The sequence below is a fragment of the Meriones unguiculatus genome, chromosome 14 (assembly GCF_030254825.1).
Source record: "Meriones unguiculatus strain TT.TT164.6M chromosome 14, Bangor_MerUng_6.1, whole genome shotgun sequence".
Taxonomy (NCBI): Eukaryota; Metazoa; Chordata; class Mammalia; order Rodentia; family Muridae; genus Meriones; species Meriones unguiculatus.
Window position 1 is genome coordinate 48,209,388 of NC_083361.1, and position 21,692 is coordinate 48,231,079.

At 41.4% G+C, this 21,692-nt stretch overlaps 5 non-coding genes across 5 annotated transcripts; all 5 read right to left on the bottom strand.

Annotated features, from left to right (window-relative positions):
* Positions 1-3,438: 3,438 nt before the first annotated feature.
* On the bottom strand, positions 3,439-3,503 carry LOC132647809 (small nucleolar RNA SNORD109A). Its single transcript, XR_009586151.1, has one exon. It is a non-coding gene; the product is annotated as a small nucleolar RNA SNORD109A (small nucleolar RNA).
* Positions 3,504-7,004: 3,501 nt separating this feature from the next.
* On the bottom strand, positions 7,005-7,069 carry LOC132647603 (small nucleolar RNA SNORD109A). The gene has a single exon (XR_009585950.1). It is a non-coding gene; the product is annotated as a small nucleolar RNA SNORD109A (small nucleolar RNA).
* Positions 7,070-10,574: 3,505 nt separating this feature from the next.
* On the bottom strand, positions 10,575-10,639 carry LOC132647604 (small nucleolar RNA SNORD109A). Its single transcript, XR_009585951.1, has one exon. It is a non-coding gene; the product is annotated as a small nucleolar RNA SNORD109A (small nucleolar RNA).
* A 3,553-nt stretch (positions 10,640-14,192) lies between these two features.
* On the bottom strand, positions 14,193-14,257 carry LOC132647425 (small nucleolar RNA SNORD109A). The gene has a single exon (XR_009585793.1). It is a non-coding gene; the product is annotated as a small nucleolar RNA SNORD109A (small nucleolar RNA).
* Positions 14,258-17,797: 3,540 nt separating this feature from the next.
* On the bottom strand, positions 17,798-17,862 carry LOC132647376 (small nucleolar RNA SNORD109A). Its single transcript, XR_009585744.1, has one exon. It is a non-coding gene; the product is annotated as a small nucleolar RNA SNORD109A (small nucleolar RNA).
* Between the last annotated feature and the right edge of the window lie 3,830 nt (positions 17,863-21,692).

Here is a 21,692-nt window from a genome sequence, read left to right on the forward strand (position 1 = left end):
ACAAGGAAGTTCAAAACTGTGCAGGAGGCATGTAGCTCATTCTGTCAAAGGTTCTGGGGAAACACAGAGGACAGGATTAAAGAGCCTTTCCCCTTTGACACCATATGAGAAAAATAGAGGTCAACACATTGCCTTTGGTGGGTGTCACTGGCCCCAAATCGGGTACCTGTGAATGTTCCTTGAATTTATGTATTTAATCTTTACAACAAAGATTTGGTAAGAATAGAGAAAACATTCAAGAAAGCAAAATGACTTTTTTTCCTATCTAGATAAGATTTTTCAACATCCTAATTTGCGGTTTTGATTCTATGCTCGTCATGTTAACCCGCCTTTACACTTCCTCCTCAGGTTCCCTGTCTTCCATATATGTTCCTCTCCATCTTACAGTGCACAGTATTGAGCCTTCCAGTTGTCCTGCAATTGTCAATGCTCTGGAGGATTTTGTGATGTATGTCCCATGACCACCAGCTCCTTCCATATTTCCTTGGACAACAAAAAGCAACACACAGGCCAAGCTATATTTTGGTCCATATACATCACCAGGTATCCCACAGGACATTGACAGGGACAGGAGTTGGGTTCTGTGTGCCTGATTCCTGAACCTTCTCTTCTTATCACCTCTGATGTCATGTTTCTTCAAATGAACTCAACACCACCCAGGTTCCAAGATGAAGGAAGGCATTGCATTTAATACCAAAAATATTCTTAGTTTTGTTTTGTTTTGTTCTGACAATGGACAACTAGATTTCTGGCTCAACATAATCCATAATCATTTATAAAAAGAATAAATATGGTTCATTGTCAGCTCTGTTTGGGTTTTTGAAAACTTTATGGCAATTCACCTGAATTTTAGAGGGCAAGATTGCATGTTTCCATGCTACTTACAAGGAAGTGAAAACGCATGGGTTGCTCTCTTAGTATCCACGCCAGAGGATCAATGATAGATGAAATTTGTGAGGGTTATTGTTCTGTGCTCTAGGGGTCTAGACTCCTAACACCCTATCATCTTCCTTTGGGTTCCACACCTGTCAGGGCAGAAATAAAAGTTTAATTCTTTGAGCTTGAATGTCGATAAGGGAAGGAGCTGGGAGAAGGCTTTTCTTAGTACTTCTGGATATATTATTTAGAATTGGAAGCTTCAATGGTAGCTTCAAAAGAAAGTCAAATATGCCAATAACTTCACCCAACTGTTGGTTTTCCAAATGCACCTCAAAATACTAATGGTATTAGTTAGTATCCTTGTCACTTGCTTGGGTTTGGTCTACCTAGCTAAGTCCCCTACAATGCCAGGGCCATAGCAAGTGTTCCACCATCAATAGGCAAGATGAAGCCTAGGTTGTTTAGCCATGAGAGGGATGTTAAATAAATCTCATCTCTTGTGGTACACAGTAGGTAAATATTTCGTCAGGCGAGAATGCAGCCTGTCTACAAACAAAAGACACAATGGGAAGCAGCGTCACTTACCTGTCCTGCCAGAAGGGAAGCACCTCTCCAAGTTTTAGCCTGCAACATAATAAGTATGAAGGTTATCAGAAAAGGAAATGCGTCTAGGCAACCTTGACTTTCTAAAGTGTCCTGACCTTCAAGTCTGCCAGCAGTTGAGTCTTTCCCAGAACCAACTATTGAATTCATTTCCTCCCTTCCAATCCCCTCAGATTTTAGCCACTGTGGCAAGGATTTCTCTTCTTCTGATGACTTCCTCAGAATCTGTCTGTGAGAGCATCTTTGCCAGTGCCAGCAGGCACAGTGTGGACGCCTCTCAGTGGGCAGCGAGGAAGTTGGACAAAGCAAAGAAGAAGCAGTGAGTATAGCATTGCAGTATGGTCATTCTTAACTCCTCCTTTCTCAAAGTCAAAACGACCAAGTTGCACAGAGGTGAAAGTCAGTAAGCCCAATGGTATCTTTGAGATTTCAGGGTTTCATTGAAATTTGTCCTCTGTGCATGGAATTCTCTCCTTGTTTATCCAACAGAGCGTTCCATAATTGACTTTAGATTTCTTCCCTGCCATGCAACCTCATCCTGGAAGAGAGGGGAATCCAAAGGTACCTTTTTGTCTACATGTATGTTACCATGTCTCGATTCATAAAAACTCAAGTCTTCCACTTGGAAGAGCGTTGGAATAATCTGCCATGCTTCAGGTTAAATCTGATGAAAAGAAGATGTTTTCTATGCACTAACTGACTAGCCCGTGGTCAAATACACATGGGTTGCTTTTTATCGAGTATGTTGTACTACACATCTGAGATTACATGATGTCCTTGATTGGATATTCAAGCTTCAGACATGGCTTTAGAAATTGTGTATCCAGCAAGTGTTACCAAGAGTCCTATGCTACAGCTTCGTAAAAGTCTGTTAGTAGTAAGATATATATATATATATATATATATATATATATATATACATATATGTGTGTGTCAGTTCTGAATTAATTGTGTTCATCATGAGGATGTTAAGAAGATTCAGTGTGTGGTTCTTTCTTGTTTCATTGAAGAGTTAGCGCATCTGATCCATTATCAGGATTGTTGGTCTACCAGCTAACAACATGTTCTTTAGAAATATCTTTCCTTTTTTCATAAAGGAATAGTTGTTTTCATAGATCTTGGGTAACACGCAAATTTTGTTAGAATAGATGATTTGCATCTGTGTGAGAACGGCAATAAGAGGATGAATGTACCCAGGAGGAAAACAGAAACAACAACAACAAATAACAGAAAGCAAAGCCCAATTGTCATTTCTCATGATGGATCAACTGAGATGGTTTCCATGCGAGAGAGAGATAGGTAAACACAACATGCTCTGGAAGATTTTGGGAGCTAAGACATAAATGATGAACACCAATAAAACTAGGGAATGTCTCCAACAGGTGCCCTGGCTTCTCACCTAGCCATTATTATCTAGAATTTACCCAGCCTCCAACAGGAAAGACCATTTCAATTTTCACTCTATATAAATTGAATGATCCTTTAATTATTAGTTATACGTCAGCCTTTACACAACTTTGGGTAAAGTGAGATGGCAGTCCTTGTCCTCCAATATTCTTGGGACTACTGGCATGAGCCCTAACCTCCCCTCCTGACACTTTACCACATATGTGCAAGGGTACATCGCCAGAGACTAGGAATGAGCAGCACGTTCGAATTCATCAGTTCTTACATATTTTTTGAGTACGTCATTTGCACCAACAGTCATCTCTACCTGATATATGTGCCTACTCCTATAGTAAAGGTTGTCTCCCTATCACTTGGAATCATTTCTATCTCTTTGAAAATAGAAAGCAATGAAGATTGTATCAAACCAAGTATGGGTACTGTTATGAGGCCTTTTTCGAAAAATCTCACAATGTGATGCCATACTGCACAGTTCTCATCCTCTCTGAAGAGGGAAGAGTGCAAGGCAGGCTCTGAAATCCTCATGGGTCTCACGAGGACCTCATATCTGGACCTCAGATCGCATCTGTTCAAGTCAGTCAACGTCCTCAGAGACCTGTTGTCATCATAGATCCAGAAAGGCCTTCGCTCAACACATGAGTTTTCACCTACCAAGTGAAACCCCAGAGAGCTAGACTCCTGGGCCTTGACAAGGAAGTTCAAAACTGTGCAGGAGGCATGTAGCTCATTCTGTCAAACGTTCTGGGGAAACACAGAGGACAGGATTAAAGAGCCTTTCCCCTTTGACACCATATGAGAAAAATAGAGGTCAACACATTGCCTTTGGTGGGTGTCACTGGCCCCAAATCGGGTACCTGTGAATGTTCCCTGAACTTATGTATTTAATCTTTACAACAAAGATTTGGTAAGAATAGAGAAAACATTCAAGAAAGCAAAATGACTTTTTTTCCTATATAGATAAGATTTTTCAACATCCTAATTTGCGGTTTTGATTCTATGCTCTTCATGTTAACCCGCCTTTACACTTCCTCCTCCTGTTCCCTGTCTTCCATGTATGTTCCTCTCCATCTTACAGTGCCCAGTACTGAGCCTTCCAGTTGTCCTGGAATTGTCAATGCTCTGGAGGATTTTGTGATATATGTCGCATGACCACCAGCTCCTTCCATATTTCCTTGGACAACAAAAAGCAACACACAGGCGAAGCTATATTTTGGTCCATATACATCTCCAGGTATCCCACAGGACATTGACAGGGACAGGAGTTGGGTTCTGTGTGCCTGATTCCTGAACCTTCTCTTCGTATCACCTCTCATGTCATGTTTCTTCAAATGAACTCAACACCACCCAGTTTCCAAGATGAAGGAATGCATTGCATTTAATACCAAAAATATTCTTAGTTTTGTTTTGTTTTGTTCTGACAATGGACAACTAGATTTTGGCTCAACATAATCCATAATCATTTATAAAAAGTATAAATACGGTTCATTGTCAGCTCTGTTTGGGTTTTCGAAAACTTTATGGCAATTCACCTGAATTTTAGAGGGCAAGATTGCATGTTTCCATGCTACTTACAAGGAAGTGAAAACGCATGGGTGGCTCTCTTAGTATCCACGCCAGAGGATCAAGGATAGATGAAATTTGTGAGGGTTATTGTTCTGTGCTCTACGGGTCTAGACTCCTAACACCCTATCATCTTCCTTTGGGTTCCACACCTGTCAAGGCAGAAAGAAGAGTTTAATTCTTTGAGCTTGAATGTCCATAAGGGAAGGAGCTGGGAGAAGGCTTTTCTTAGTACTTCTGGATATATTATTTAGAATTGGAAGCTTCAATGGTAGCTTCAAAAGAAAGTCAAATATGCCAATAACTTCACCCAACTGTTGGTTTTCCAAATGCACCTCAAAATACTAATGGTATTAGGTAGTATCCTTGTCACTTGCTTGGGTTGGGACTACTTCGCTAAGTCCCCTACAATGCCAGGGCCATAGCAAGTGTTCCACCATCAAGAGGCAAGACGAAGCCTAGGTTGTTTAGCCATGAGAGGGACGTTAAATAAATCTCATCTCTTGTGGTACACAGTAGGTAAATATTTAGTCAGGCGAGAATGCAGCCTGTCTACAAACAAAAGACACAATGGGAAGCAGCGTCACTTACCTGTCCTGCCAGAAGGGAAGCACCTCTCCAAGTTTTAGCCTGCAACATAATAAGTATGAAGGTTATCAGAAAAGGAAATGCGTCTAGGCAACCTTGACTTTCTAAAGTGTCCTGACCTTCAAGTCTGCCAGCAGTTGAGTCTTTCCCAGAACCAACTATTGAATTCATTTCCTCCCTTCCAATCCCCTCAGATTTTAGCCACTGTGGCAAGGATTTCTCTTCTTCTGATGGCTTCCTCAAAAGCTGTCTGTGAGAGCATCTTTGCCAGTGCCAGCAGACACAGTTTGGATGCCTCTCATTGGGCAGCAAGGAAGTTCAAAAAAGCAAAGAAGAGGCACTGCCTATAGCATTGCAGTATGGTCATTCTTAACTCCTCCTCGTTTCTCAAAGTCAAAACGAACAAGTTGCACAGAGGTGAAAGTCAGTAAGCCCTATGGTATCTTTGAGATTTCAGGGTGTCATTGAAATTTATCCTCTGTGCATGGAATTCTTTCCTTGTTTATCCAACAGATTATTCCATAATTGACTTTAGATTTCTTCCATGCCATGCAACCTCATCTTGGAAGAGAGGGGAATCCAAAGGTGCCTTTTTGTCTATATGTATGTTACCATGTCTCAATTCATGGAACTCAAGTCTTCCACTTGGAAGAGCGTTGGAATCATCTACCATGCTTCAGGTTAAATCTGATGAAAAGAAGATGTTTTGTATGCACTAACTGACTAGCCTGGGGGAAATACTCATGGGTTGCTTTTAATAGAGTATGTTGTACTACACATCTGAGATTACATGATGTCCTTGATTGGATATTCAAGTTTCAACCATGGTTGTAGAAATTGTGTATCCAGCAAGAGTTACCAAGAGTCCTATCCTCCTGCTTCCTAAAAGTCTGTTAGTAGTAAGATATATATATATATATATATCTGTGTGTGTGTGTGTGTCAGTTCTGAATTAATTATGTTCATCATGAGGATATTAAGAAGATTCAGTGTGTGGTTCGTTCTTGTTTCATTGGAGAGTTAGCATGTCTGCTCCATTATCAGGACTGTGGGTCTACAAGCTAGCAACATTTTCTTTAGAAATATCTTTCCTTGTTTTTTAAAGGAATAGTTGTTTTCATAGATCTTGGGTAACACGCAAATTTTGTTAGAAGAGATGATGTGCATCTGTGTGAGAGCTGCAATAAGAGGAAGAATGTACGCAGGTGGAAAACAGAAACAACAACAAGAAATAACAGAAAGCAAAGCCCAATTGTCATTTCCATGATGGATCAACTGAGATGGTTTCCATTCGAGAGAAAGAGAGATAGGTAAACACAACATGCTCTGGAAGATTTTGGCAGCTAAGACATAATTGAAGAACACCAATAAAACTAGGGAATGTCTCAAACAGGTGCCCTGGCTTATCACCTATCCATTATTATCTAGAATTTACCCAGCCTCCAACAGGAAAAACCATTTCAATTTTCCCTCTATCTAAATTGAATGATCCTGGAATTATTTGTTATACGTCAGCCTTTACACAACTTTGGGTAAAGGGCGAGGGCAATCATTGTCCTCCAATATTCTAGGGACTACTGGCATGAGCCATAAAATCCGCTCCTGACACTTTACCACATATGTGCAAGGGTACATCGACCGAGACTAGGAATGAGCACCACGTTCGAATTCATCAGTTCTTAGATATTTTTTGAGTATATCATTTGCACCTACAGTCATCTCTACCTGATATATGTGCCTACTCCTATAGTAAAGGCTGTCTTCCTATCACTTGGAATCATTTCAATCTCTTTGAACATAGAAAGCAATGAAAAATGTATCAAACCAAGTATGGGTAATTTTATGAGGCCTTTTTCGAAAAATCTCAGAATCTGATGCCAAACTGCACCGTTCTCATCCTCTCTGAAGAGGGAAGAGTGCCAGGCAGGCTCTGAAATCCTCATGGGTCTCACAAGGTCCTCATATCTGGACCTCAGATTACATCTGCTCAAGTCAGTCAACGTCCTCAGATACCTGTTGTCATCATAGATCCAGAAAGGCCTTCGCTCAACACATGAGTTTTCACCTACCAAGTGAAACCCCAGAGAGCTAGACTCCTGGGCCTTGACACGGAAGATCAAAACTGTGCAGGAGGCATGTACCTCCTTCTGTCAAAGGTGGTGGGGAAACACAGTGACAGGATTGAAGAGCCTTTCCCCTCTGACACCATATGAGAAAAATAGAGGTCAAAACATTGCATTTGGTAGGTGTCACTGGCCCCAAATCGGGTAGCTGTGAATGTTCCCTGAAATTATGTACTTAATCTTTACAACAGAGATTTTGGTAAGAATAGAGAAAACATTCAAGTAAGCAAAATGACTTTGTTCCTATCTAGATAAGATTTTGTCAACATCCTAATTTGCGGTTTTGATTCTATGCTCTTCCTCTTAACCCTACTTTAGGATTCCTCCTCCTGTTCCTTTCTTCCATGTATGTTCCTCTCCATCTTACAGTGCCCAGTATTGAGCCTTCCAGTTGTCCTGCAATTGTCAATGCTCTGGAGGATTTTGTGATGTATGTCACATGACCACCAGCTCGTTCCATATTTCCTTGGACAACAAATTGGAACACACAAGCCAAGCTACATTTTGGTCCATATACATTTCCAGGTATCCCACAGGACATTGACAGGGACAGGAGTTGGGTTCTGTGTTCCTGATTCCTGAACCTTCTCTTCTCATCACCTCTCATGTCATGTTTCTTCAAATGAACTCAAATCCACCCAGTTTCCAAGATGAAGGAAGGCATTGCATTTAATACCAAAAATATTCTTCGTTTTGTTTTGTTTTGTTTTGATTTTTCCGACAATGGACAACTAGATTTCTGGCTCAACATAATCCATAATCATTTATAAAAAGAATAATTATGGTTCATTGTCAGCTCTGTTTGGGGCTGCGAAAACTTTATGGCCATTCACCTGAATTTTAGAGGGCAAGATTGCAAGTTTCCATGCTACTTACAAGGACGTGAAAACGCATGGGTTGCTCTCTTAGTATCCACGCCAGAGGATCAAGGATAGATGAAATTTGTGAGGATTATTGTTCTGTGCTCTAGGGGTCTAGACTCCTAACACCCTATCATCTTCCTTTGGGTTCCACACCTGTCAGGGCAGAAAGAAGAGTTTAATTCTTTGAGCTTGAATGTCCATAAGGGAAGGAGCTGGGAGAAGGCTTTTCTTAGTACTTCTGGATATATTATTTAGAATTGGAAGCTTCAAGGGTAGCTACAAAAGAAAGTCACATAGTCCAATAACTTCACCCAACTAATGGTTTTCCAAATGCACATCAACATACTAAGGTGATTAGGTAGTATCCTTGTCACTTGCTTGGGTTGGGACTACCTAGCTAAGTCCCCTACAATGCCAGGGACATAACAAGTGTTCCACCAGCAAGAGGCAAGATGAAGCCTAGGTTGTTTAGCCATAAGAGGGACGTCAAATGATTCTCATCTCTAGAGGTACACAGTAGGTAAATATTTAGTCAGCCGAGACTGCAGCCTGCCTACAAACAAAAGACACCATGGGAAGCAGCGTCACTGCTTACCTGTCCTGCCAGAAGGGAAGCACCTCTCCAAGTTTTAGCCTGCAACATAATAAGTATGAAGGTTATCAGAAAAGGAAATGCGTCTAGGCAACCTTGACTTTCTAAAATGTCCCGACCTTCAAGTCTGCCAGCCGTTCAGTATTTCCCAGAACCAACTATTGAATTCATTTCCTCCCTTCCAATCCCCTCAGATTTTAGCCACTGGGGCAAAAATTTCTCTTCTTCTGATGGCTTCCTCAAAAGCTGTCTGTGAGAGCATCTTTGCCAGTGCCAGCAGACACAGTGTGGACGCCTCTCAGTGGGCAGCAAGGAAGTTCAACAAAGCAAAGAAGAGGCACTGCCTATAGCATTGCAGTATGGTCATTCTTAACTCCTCCTCGTTTCTCAAAGTCAAAACGAACAAGTAGCACAGAGGTGAAAGTCAGTAAACCCTATGGTATCTTTGAGATTTCAGGGTGTTATTGAAATTTATCCTCTGTGCATGGAATTCTTTCCTTGTTTATCCAACAGAGTATTCCATAATTGACTTTAGATTTCTTCCATGCCATGCAACCTCATCTTGGAAGAGAGGGGAATCCAAAGGTGCCTTTTTGTCTACATGTATGTTACCATGTCTCGATTCATGGCACTCAAGTCTTCCACTTGGAAGAGCGTTGGAATCATCTACCATGCTTCAGGTTAAATCTGATGAAAAGAAGATGTTTTGTACGCAATAACTGACTAGCCTGTGGGCAAATACTCATGGGTTTCTTTTTAATAGAGTATGTTGTACTACACATCTGAGATTACATGATGTCCTTGATTGGATATTCAAGTTTCAACCATGGTTGTAGAAATTGTGTATCCAGCAAGAGTTACCAAGAGTCCTATCCTCCTGCTTCCAAAAAGTCTGTTAGTTGTAAGATATATATATATCTGTGTGTGTGTGTGTGTCAGTTCTGAATTAATTATGTTCATCATGAGGATATTAAGAAGATTCAGTGTGTGGTTCGTTCTTGTTTCATTGGAGAGTTAGCGTGTCTGCTCCATTATCAGGACTGTGGGTCTACCAGCTAGCAACATGTTCTTTAGAAATATCTTTCCTTGTTTTTTAAAGGAATAGTTGTTTTCATAGATCTTGGGTAACACGCAAATTTTGTTAGAAGAGATGATGTGCATCTGTGTGAGAGCTGCAATAAGAGGAAGAATGTACGCAGGTGGAAAACAGAAACAACAACAAGAAATAACAGAAAGCAAAGCCCAATTGTCATTTCCATGATGGATCAACTGAGATGGTTTCCATGCGAGAGAGAGAGATAGGTAAACACAACATGCTCTGGAAGATTTTGGCAACTAAGACATAATTGAAGAACACCAATAAAACTAGGGAATGTCTCAAACAGGTGCCCTGGCTTATCACCTAGCCATTATTATCTAGAATTTACCCAGCCTCCAACAGGAAAGACCATTTCAATTTTCCCTCTATCCAAATTGAATGATCCTGGAATTATTTGTTATACGTCAGCCTTTACACAACTTTGGGTAAAGGGCGAGGGAAGTCATTGTCCTCCAATATTCTTGGGACTACTGGCATGAGCCATAAAATCCGCTCCTGACACTTTACCACATATGTGCAAGGGTACATCGACCGACACTAGGAATGAGCACCACGTTCGAATTCATCAGTTCTTACATATTTTTTGAGTATATCATTTGCACCTACAGTCATCTCTACCTGATATATGTGCCTACTCCTATAGTAAAGGCTGTCTCCCTATCACTTGGAATCATTTCAATCTCTTTGAAAATAGAAAGCAATGAAGAATGCATCAAACCAAGTATGGGTACTGTTATGAGGCCTTTTTCGAAAAATCTCAGAATCTGATGCCAAACTGCCCAGTTCTCATCCTCTCTGAAGAGGGAACAGTGCCAGGCAGGCTCTGAAATCCTCATGGGTCTCACAAGGACCTCATATCTGGACCTCAGATTACATCTGCTCAAGTCAGTCAACGTCCTCAGATACCTGTTGTCATCATAGATCCAGAAAGGCCTTCGCTCAACACATGAGTTTTCACCTACCAAGTGAAACCCCAGAGAGCTAGACTCCTGGGCCTTGACAAGGAAGTTCAAAACTGTGCAGGAGGCATGTAGCTCATTCTGTCAAAGGTGGTGGGGAAACACAGTGACAGGCTTGAAGAGCCTTTCCCCTCTGACACCATATGAGAAAAATAGAGGTCAAAACATTGCATTTGGTGGGTGTCACTGGCCCCAAATCGGGTAGCTGTGAATGTTCCCTGAAATTATGTACTTAATCTTTACAACAGAGATTTTGGTAAGAATAGAGAAAACATTCAAGTAAGCAAAATGAGTTTGTTCCTATCTAGATAAGATTTTTTCAACATCCTAATTTGCGGTTTTGATTCTATGCTCTTCCTCTTAACCCTACTTTAAGATTCCTCCTCCTGTTCCTTTCTTCCATGTATGTTCATTTCCATCTTACAGTGCCCAGTATTGAGCCTTCCAGTTGTCCTGCAATTGTCAATGCTCTGGAGGATTTTGTGATGTATGTCACATGACCACCAGCTCGTTCCATATTTCCTTGGACAACAAATTGGAACACACAAGCCAAGCTGCATTTTGGTCCATATACATTTCCAGGTATCCCACAGGACATTGACAGGGACAGGAGTTGGGTTCTGTGTTCCTGATTCCTGAACCTTCTCTTCTTATCACCTCTCATGTCATGTTTCTTCAAATGAACTCAAATCCACCCAGTTTCCAAGATGAAGGAAGGCATTGCATTTAATACCAAAAATATTCTTCGTTTTGTTTTGTTTTGTTTTGATTTTTCCGACAATGGACAACTAGATTTCTGGCTCATCATAATCCATAATCATTTATAAAAAGGATAATTATGGTTCATTGTCAGCTCTGTTGGGGCTGCGAAAACTTTATGGCAATTCACCTGAATTTTAGAGGGCAAGATTGCAAGTTTCCATGCTACTTACAAGGACGTGAAAACGCATGGGTTGCTCTCTTAGTATCCACGCCAGAGGATCAAGGATAGATGAAATTTGTGAGGGTTATTGTTCTGTGCTCTAGGGGTCTAGACTCCTAACACCCTATCATCTTCCTTTGGGTTCCAAACCTGTCAGGGCAGAAAGAAGTGTTTAATTCTTTGAGATTGAATGTCCATAAGGGAAGGAGCTGGGAGAAGGCTTTTCTTAGTACTTCTGGATATATTATTTAGAATTGGAAGCTACAAGGGTAGCTACAAAAGAAAGTCACATAGACCAATAACTTCACCAAACTAATGGTTTTCCAAATGCACATCAACATACTAATGGTATTAGGTAGTATCCTTGTCACTTGCTTGGGTTGGGACTACCTAGCTAAGTCCCCTACAATGCCAGGGCCATAACAAGTGTTCCACCAGCCAGAGGCAAGATGAAGCCTAGGTTGTTTAGCCATAAGACGGACGTCAAATGATTCTCATCTCTAGAGGTACACAGTAGGTAAATATTTAGTCAGCCGAGACTGCAGCCTGCCTACAAACAAAAGACACCATGGGAAGCAGCGTCACTGCTTACCTGTCCTGCCAGAAGGGAAGCACCTCTCCAAGTTTTAGCCTGCAACATAATAAGTATGAAGGTTATCAGAAAAGGAAATGCATCTAGTCAACCTTGACTTTCTAAAGTGTCCCGACCTTCAAGTCTGCCAGCACTTCAGTCTTTCCCAGAACCAACTATTGAATTCATTTCCTCCCTTCCAATCCCCTCAGATTTTAGCCACTGTGGCAAAAATTTTCTTCTTCTGATGGCTTCCTCAAAAGCTGTCTGTGAGAGCATCTTTGCCAGTGCCAGCAGACACAGTGTGGACGCCTCTCAGTGGGCAGCAAGGAAGTTCAACAAAGCAAAGAAGAGGCACTGCCTATAGCATTGCAGTATGGTCATTCTTAACTCCTCCTCGTTTCTCAAAGTCAAAACGAACAAGTTGCACAGAGGTGAAAGTCAGTAAGCCCTATGGTATCTTTGAGATTTCAGGGTGTCATTGAAATTTATGCTCTGTGCATGGAATTCTTTCCTTGTTTATCCAACAGAGTATTCCATAATTGACTTTAGATTTCTTCCATGCCATGCAACCTCATCTTGGAAGAGAGGGGAATCCAAAGGTGCCTTTTTGTCTACATGTATGTTACCATGTCTCGATTCATGGAACTCAAGTCTTCCACTTGGAAGAGCGTTGGAATCATCTACCATGCTTCAGGTTAAATCTGATGAAAAGAAGATGTTTTGTACGCACTAACTGACTAGCCTGTGGTCAAATACTCATGGGTTGCTTTTTAATAGAGTATGTTGTACTACACATCTGAGATTACATGATGTCCTTGATTGGATATTCAAGTTTCAACCATGGTTGTAGAAATTGTGTATCCAGCAAGAGTTACCAAGAGTCCTATCCTCCTGCTTCCTAAATGTCTGTTAGTAGTAAGATATATATATATATATATATATATATATATATATATATATATATGTGTGTGTGTGTGTGTGTGTGTGTGTGTGTGTGTGTCAGTTCTGAATTAATTATGTTCATCATGAGGATATTAAGAAGATTCAGTGTGTGGTTCGTTCTTGTTTCATTGGAGAGTTAGCGTGTCTGCTCCATTATCAGGACTGTGGGTCTACCAGCTAGCAACATGTTCTTTACAAATATCTTTCCTTGTTTTTTAAAGGAATAGTCGTTTTCATAGATCTTGGGTAACACGCAAATTTTGTTAGAAGAGATGATGTGCATCTGTGTGAGAGCTGCAATAAGAGGAAGAATGTACGCAGGTGGAAAACAGAAACAACAACCAGAAATAACAGAAAGCAAAGCCCAATTGTCATTTCCATGATGGATCAACTGAGATGGTTTCCATGCGAGAGAGAGAGATAGGTAAACACAACATGCTGTGGAAGATTTTGGCAGCTAAGACATAATTGAAGAACACCAATAAAACTAGGGAATGTCTCAAACAGGTGCCCTGGCTTATCACCTAGCCATTATTATCTAGAATTTACCCAGCCTCCAACAGGAAAGACCATTTCAATTTTCCCTCTATATAAATTGAATGATCCTGGAATTATTTGTTATACGTCAGCCTTTACACAACTTTGGGTAAAGGCGAGGGCAGTCATTGTCCTCCAATATTCTTGGGACTACTGGCATGAGCCATAAAATCCGCTCCTGACACTTTACCACATATGTGCAAGGGTACATCGACCGAGACTTAGGAATGAGCACCACGTTCGAATTCATCAGTTCTTAGATATTTTTTGAGTATATCATTTGCACCTTCAGTCATCTCTACCTGATATATGTGCCTACTCCTATAGTAAAGGCTTTCTCCCTATCACTTGTAATCATTTCAATCTCTTTAAAAATAGAAAGCAATGAAGAATGCATCAAACCAAGTATGGGTACTGTTATGAGGCCTTTTTCGAAAAATCTCAGAATCTGATGCCAAACTGCACAGTTCTCATCCTCTCTGAAGAGGGAAGAGTGCCAGGCAGGCTCTGAAATCCTCATGGGTCTCACAAGGACCTCATATCTGGACGTCAGATCACATCTGCTCAAGTCAGTCAACGTCCTCAGATACCTGTTGTCATCATAGATCCAGAAAGGCCTTCGCTCAACACATGAGTTTTCACCTACCAAGTGAAACCCCAGAGAGCTAGACTCCTGGGCCTTGACAAGGAAGTTCAAAACTGTGCAGGAGGCATGTAGCTCATTCTGTCAAAGGTTGTGGGGGAACACAGAGGACAGGATTTAAGAGCCTTTCCCCTTTGACACTGTATGAGAAAACTAGAGGTCAAAACATTGCATTTGGTGGGTGTCACTGGCCCCAAATCGGGTAGCTGTGAATGTTCCCTGAACTTATGTACTTAATCTTTACAACAGAGATTTTGGTAAGAATAGAGAAAACATTCAAGTAAGCAAAATGACTTTGTTCCTATCTAGATAAGATTTTTTTAAACATCCTAATTTGCGGTTTTGATTCTATGCTCTTCCTCTTAACCCTTCTTTAGGATTCCTCCTCCTGTCCTTTCTTCCATGTATGTTCCTCTCCATCTTACAGTGCCCAGTATTGATCCTTCCAGTTGTCCTGCAATTGTCAATGCTCTGGAGGATTTTGTGATGTATGTCACATGACCACCAGCTCGTTCCATATTTCCTTGGACAACAAATTGGAACACACAAGCCAAGCTACATTTTGGTCCATATACATTTCCAGGTATCCCACAGGACATTGACAGGGACAGGAGTTGGGTTCTGTGTTCCTGATTCCTGAACCTTCTCTTCTTATCACCTCTCATGTCATGTTTCTTCAAATGAACTCAAATCCACCCAGTTTCCAAGATGAAAGAAGGCATTGCATTTAATACCAAAAATATTCTTCGTTTTGTTTTGTTTTGTTTTGATTTTTCCAACAATGGACAACTAGATTTCTGGCTCAACATAATCCATAATCATTTATAAAAAGAATAATTATGGTTCATTGTCAGCTCTGTTTGGGGCTGCGAAAACTTTATGGCCATTCACCTGAATTTTAGAGGGCAAGATTGCAAGTTTCCATGCTACTTACAAGGACGTGAAAACGCATGGGTGGCTCTCTTAGTATCCACGCCAGAGGATCAAGGATAGATGAAATTTGTGAGGGTTATTGTTCTGTGCTCTAGGGGTCTAGACTCCTAACACCCTATCATATTCCTTTGGGTTCCACACCTGTTAGGGCAGAAAGAAGAGTTTAATTCTTTGAGCTTGAATGTCCATAAGGGAAGGAGCTGGGAGAAGGCTTTTCTTAGTACTTCTGGATATATTATTTAGAATTGGAAGCTTCAAGGGTAGCTACAAAAGAAAGTCACATAGTCCAATAACTTCACCCAACTAATGGTTTTCCAAATGCACATCAACATACTAATGGTATTAGGTAGTATCCTTGTCACTTGCTTGGGTTGGGACTACCTAGCTAAGTCCCCTACAAAGCCAGGGCCATAGCAAGTGTTCCTCCAGCAAGAGGCAAGATGAAGCTTAGGTTGTTTAGCCATGAGAGAGACGTCAAATAAATCTCATCTCTAGAAGTACACAGTAGGTAAATATTTAGTCAACCGAGATTTCAGCCAGCCTACAAACAAAAGACTCCATGGGAAGCAGCGTCACTGCTTACCTGTCCTGCCAGAAGGGAAGCACCTCTCCAAGTTTTAGCCTTCAACATAATAAGTATGAAGTTTATCAGAAAAGGAAATGCGTCTAGGCAACCTTGACTTTCTAAGTGTCCCGACCTTCAAGTCTGCCAGCCGTTCAGTCTTTCCCAGAATCAACTATTGAATTCATTTCCTCCCTTCCAATCCCCTCAGATTTTCGCCACTCTGGCAAGAATTTCACTTCTTCTAATGGCTTCCTCAAAAGCTGTGTGTGAGAGCATCTTTGCCAGTGCCAGCAGACACAGTGTGGATGCCTCTCAGTTGGCAGCGGGGAAGTTGGACAAAGCAAAGAAGAGGCACTGCCTATAGCATTGCAGTATGGTCCTTCTTAACTCCTTGTTTCTCAAAGTCAAAATGAACAAGTTGCACAGAGGTGAAAGTCAGTAAGCCCTACGGTATCTTTGAGATTTCAGGGTGTCGTTGAAATTTGTCCTCTGTGCATGGAATTCTCTCCTTGTTTATCCAACAAAGTGTTCCAAAATTGACTTTAGATTTCTTCCCTGCCATGCAACCTCATCTTGGAAGAGAGGGGAATCCAAAGGTTCCATTTGGTCTACATGAATGTTACCATTTCTCGATACATGGAACTCAAGTCTTCCACTTGGAGGAGCGTTGGAATCATCTACCATGCTTCAGGTTAAATCGGATTAAAAGAAGATGTTTTCTATGCACTAACTTACTAGCCCGTGGTCAAATACTCATGGGTTGCTTTTTATCGAGGATGTTGTACTACACATCTGAGATTACATGATGTCCTTGATTGGATATTCAAGCTTCAACCATGGCTTTAAAAATTGTGTATCCAACAAATGTTACCACGAGTCCTATTCTCCTGCTTCCTAAATGTCTGTTAGTAGCAAGATATATATATATATATATATATATATATATATATATATATATGCGTATATATATTAGTGTGTGTGTGTGTGTGTCAGTTCTGAATTAATTGTGTTCATCATGAGGATGTTAAAAGATTCAGTGTGTGGTTCTTTCTTGTTTCATTGGAGAGTTAGCATGTCTGATCCATTATCAGGACTGTGGGTCTACCAGATAGCAACATGTTCTTTAGAAATATCTTTCCTTTTTTTTTAAAGGAATAGTTGTTTTCATAGAACTTGGGTTAAACGCAAATTTTGTTAGAAGAGATGATTTGCATCTGTGTGAGAGCTGCAATAAGAGGATGAATGTACCCAGGAGGAAAACAGAAACAACAACAAATAACAGAAAGCAAAGCCCAATTGTCATTTCTCATTTTGGATCAACTGAGATGGTTTCCATGCGAGAGAGAGATAAGTAAACACAACATGCTCTGGAAGATTTTGGCAGCTAAGTCATAAATGATGAACACCAATAAAACTAGGGAATGTCTCCAACAGGTACCCTGGCTTCTCACCTAGCCATTATTATCTAGAATTTACCCAGCCTCCAACAGGAAAGACCATTTCAATTTTCCCTCTATATAAATTGAATGATGCTGGATTTATTTGTTATATGTCAGCCTTTACACAACTTTGGGTAAAGGGCGAGGGCAGTCTTTGTCCTCAAATATTCTTGGGACTACTGGCATGAGCCATAACGTCCCCTCCTGACACTTTACCACATATGTGCAAGGGTACATCGACCGAGACTAGGAATGAGCAGCACGTTCGAATTCATCAGTTCTTAGATATATTTTGGTTACGTCTTTTGTACCTACAGTCATCTCTACCTGATATATATGCCTACTCCTATAGTAAAGGCTGTCTCCCTATCACTTGGAATCATTTCATTCTCTTTGAAATTAGAAAGCAATGAAGAATGTATCAAACCAAGTATATGTACTGTTATGAGGACTTTTTCGAAAAGTCTCCCAATCTGATGCCAAACTGCACAGTTCTCATCCTGTCTGTAGAGGGAGGAGTGCCAGGCAGGCTCTGAAATCCTCATGGGTCTCACGAGGACCTCATATCTGGACCTCAGATCGCATCTGTTCAAGTCAGTCAACGTCCTCAGATACCTGTTGTCATCAGAGATCCAGAAAGGCCTTCGCTCAACACATGAGTTTTCACCTACCAAGTGAAACCCCAGAGAGCTAGACTCCAGGGCCTAGACAAGGAAGTTCAAAACTGTGTAGGAGGCATGTAGCTCATTCTGTCAAAGGTGGTGGGGAAACACAGAGGACAGGATTAAAGAGCCTTTCCCCTTTGACACCATATGAGAAAAATAGAGGTCAAAACATTGCATTTTTTGGGTGTCACTGGCCACAAATCAGTACCTGTAAATATTCCCTGGACTTATGTACTTAATCTTTACAACAGAGATTTTGGTAAGAATAGAGAAAACATTCAAGTAAGCCAAATGTCTTTGTTCCTATCTAGATAAGATTTTTTCAACATCCTAATTTGCGGTTTTGATTCTAATCTCTTCCTCTTTACCCTCCTTTAGGATTCCTCCTCCTGTTCCCTGTCTTCCATGTATGTTCCTCTCCATCTTACAGTGCCCAGTATTGAGCCTTCCCGTTTTCCTGCAATTTTCAATGCTCTGGAGGATTTTGTGATGTATGTCACATGACCACCAGCTCGTTCCATATTTCCTTGGACAACAAATTGCAACACACAAACCAAGCTACATTTTGGTCCATATACATCACCAGGTATCCCACAGGACATTGACAGGGGCAGGAGTTGGATTCTGTGTGCCTGATTCCTGAACCTGCTCTTCTTATCACCTGTCATGTCATTTTTCTTCAAATGAACTCAAAACCACCCAGTTTCCAAGATGAAGGAAGGCATTGCATTTAATACCAAAAATATTCTTTGTTTTGTTTTGTTTTTTTCTGACAATGGATAACTAGATTTCTGGCTCAAGATAATCCATAATCTTTTATAAAACGAAAAATTATGGTTCATTGTCAGCTCTGTTTGGGGCTGCGAAAACTTTATGGCAATTCACCTGAATTTTAGAGGGCAAGATTGCAAGTTTCCATGCTACTTACAAGGACGTGAAAACGCATGGGTTGCTTTCTTAGTATCCACTCAAGAGAATCAAGGATAGATGAAATTTGTGAGGGTTATTGTTCTGTGCTCTAGGGGTCGAGACTCCTAAAACCGTATCATCTTCCTTTGGGTTCCACACCTGTCAGGGCAGAAAGAAGAGTTTAATTCATTGAGATTGATTGTCGATAAGTGAAGGAGCTGGGAGAAGGCTTTTCTTAGTACTTCTGGATATATTATTTAGAATTGGAAGCTTCAATGGTAGCTTCAAAACAAAGTCAAATATGCCAATAACTTCACCCAACTGTTGGTTTTCCAAATGCACCTCAACATACTAATGTTATTAGGTAGTATCCTTGTCACTTGCTTGGGTTGGGACTACCTAGCTAAGTCCCCTACAAAGCCAGGGCCATAGCAAGAGTTCCTCCAGCAAGAGGCAAGATGAAGCCTAGGTTGTTTAGCCATGAGAGGGACGTCAAATAAATCTCATCTCTAAAAGTACACAGTAGGTAAATATTTAGTCAGCCGAGATTTCAGCCTGCCCACAAACAAAAGACACCATGGGAAGCAGCGTCACTGCTTACCTGTCCTGCCAGAAGCGAAGCACCTCTCCAAGTTTTAGCCTGCAACATAATAAGTATGAAGGTTATCAGAAAAGGAAATGCGTCTAGGCAACCTTGACTATCTAATGTGTCCCGACCTTCAAGTCTTCCAGCCGTTCAGTCTTTCCCAGAACCAACTATTGAATTCATTTCCTCCCTTCCAATCCCCTCAGATTTTAGCCACTGTGGCAAGAATTTCACTTCTTCTGATGGCTTCCTCAAAAGCTGTCTGTGAGAGCATCTTTGCCAGTGCCAGCAGACACAGTGTGGACGCCTCTCAGTGGGCAGCAGGGAAGTTGGACAAAGCAAAGAAGAGGCACTGCCTATAGCATTGCAGTATGGTCATTCTTTTTTTTTTTTTTTTTTTCAATGCTGTTCATTCAGGAACATTGAAGATTCCTCGGACCCTGGGGAAAGTCAGCCCACAGCTTAAATAGCCTCTGGGTAGCCAACCCAGGCGTGCCACGGGGGCAATGCAGATAGGTCCACATACATGGAAGCAAGCCAGATCCTCGGCCTTAGCCAAATGTGGAGTTGTTCGTGACAGAGAGCACTCACCATCAGGAAGGTGGAAGGCGGAAACCAGCTCCATCTTTAAGGCATAGCATTCCGCAGCTCTCTACAGTTCCCCCTTTTTGTTTTAGACGCATCAGGCAAGAGTAGAGGTCTGATCTCTGATATTAGAAATAAATTGGGACTTTGTACAGATGTTCATTTAGGTGTCATCCACCCAAAGAGCATCAGACCCGTCCGATACCTTTTTCTCAGAGGCGGGACCTGGGGCATCAACCTGCATCCAATCAGACATGCTCTTCTCTGGGTCCAAAGAGGCTGACCCTGAGTGCAGTGCTTAGCCTCGCATCCTGAGCTTATCATTTTAGCTTTTTATGGTATCCAACCATGCTTGGGGAGAATGTCCTGCTTCATGGCTGTAAAGGCCTGAATGATCATGGCTGCATCACACTGTTGTGAGACTCTAATCTTGCATATATACCACAGGCAAACCAAGGAGACCAACACCAGAAGGCCTGCTAACACTCCCATGCCCGCCCATTCCTTCAGATGGTTCATTGCTGCAGCAATCCATGTTGATAATCCTGTGGCTAGTCCTGCGTCCACTCTGGTAGAATTTACTGTGACAATGGCCACTCTCAGCTGCTCCATCGTAGTATCGAATTCTCCAGTCCAATTATCTAAAATATAGCTCGACAATTGTTTAAACAGATTTGCAGCACAGGAAAAATTCTCATGTTGTATGCTAGTGACACAAAGTCCAGCATACTTTCATTGACAGCCAGGTTGAGCGATTTGCCATAGGGTATCTATTTGCTCCTACAAGAGGTCAATCCTCTGATTGAACACCATCAAGCTTCCTTTTAGTTGAGCATTAATTCCTTTATGTACACAAAGGCATGAGCTACATTGGCTTAATGATTATTCAGGGTCTGAACTGACAGACTACAATAAGAAAGGAGAGGAGATCCTCCCCTATTAGTGGACTTGGGGAGTGGCATGCAAGCAGAGGGAGGAGGGAGGGTGGGATTGGGAGGAGAGGAGGGAGGGGCTAATGGGGGGATGCAGAATGAATAAAGTGTAATTGATGAAAAATTTAAGAAAAAAGGAAAAAAATAATTTAATAACCTTAAATGAATTTCAAAATTGGAGGAAAACATGGAGTTAGTCAATTGGCATGGAGCACGTCTCGCCCCTGGGGGCAATGGTCTCCTGAACTTACTCAGACCTCGGACACCACCACTGCTAGTTCTAGAACTGACGCAGGATGTTCCAACGAGGGGTTAAGGCTTCTCATAATATTTCCTATAAGCCCACACCTGTTTGTCTATATCCCCCATTTTTATTCATTATTAGCCAGATAGAGTCAAGTAATTGTGGTAATGATACTTGCTTTTTTGCCCAATGCTGGAATGCTAGTAAATTTAGGTATGCCCTGGTTACTCGCATGCCTCGCTGGGTGCCTGTGCCCATTGATGCCCCTCACGCTATGACTCTCTTCAGACAGAAAAGGGATCTTGGAACTACAGCCACCATTGTTACTACCATCTCATTGACAGCTGTTGGAGCTACCACCAGGGCATTAGCCATGAGTCATACTGTACAGTATGGTCATTCTTAACTCCTGGTTTCTCAAAGTCAAAATGAACAAGTTGCACAGAGGTGAAAGTCAATAAGCCCTATGGTATCTTTGAGATTTCAGGGTGTCATTGAAATTTGTCCTCTGTGCATGGAATTCTCTCATGTTTATCCAACAGA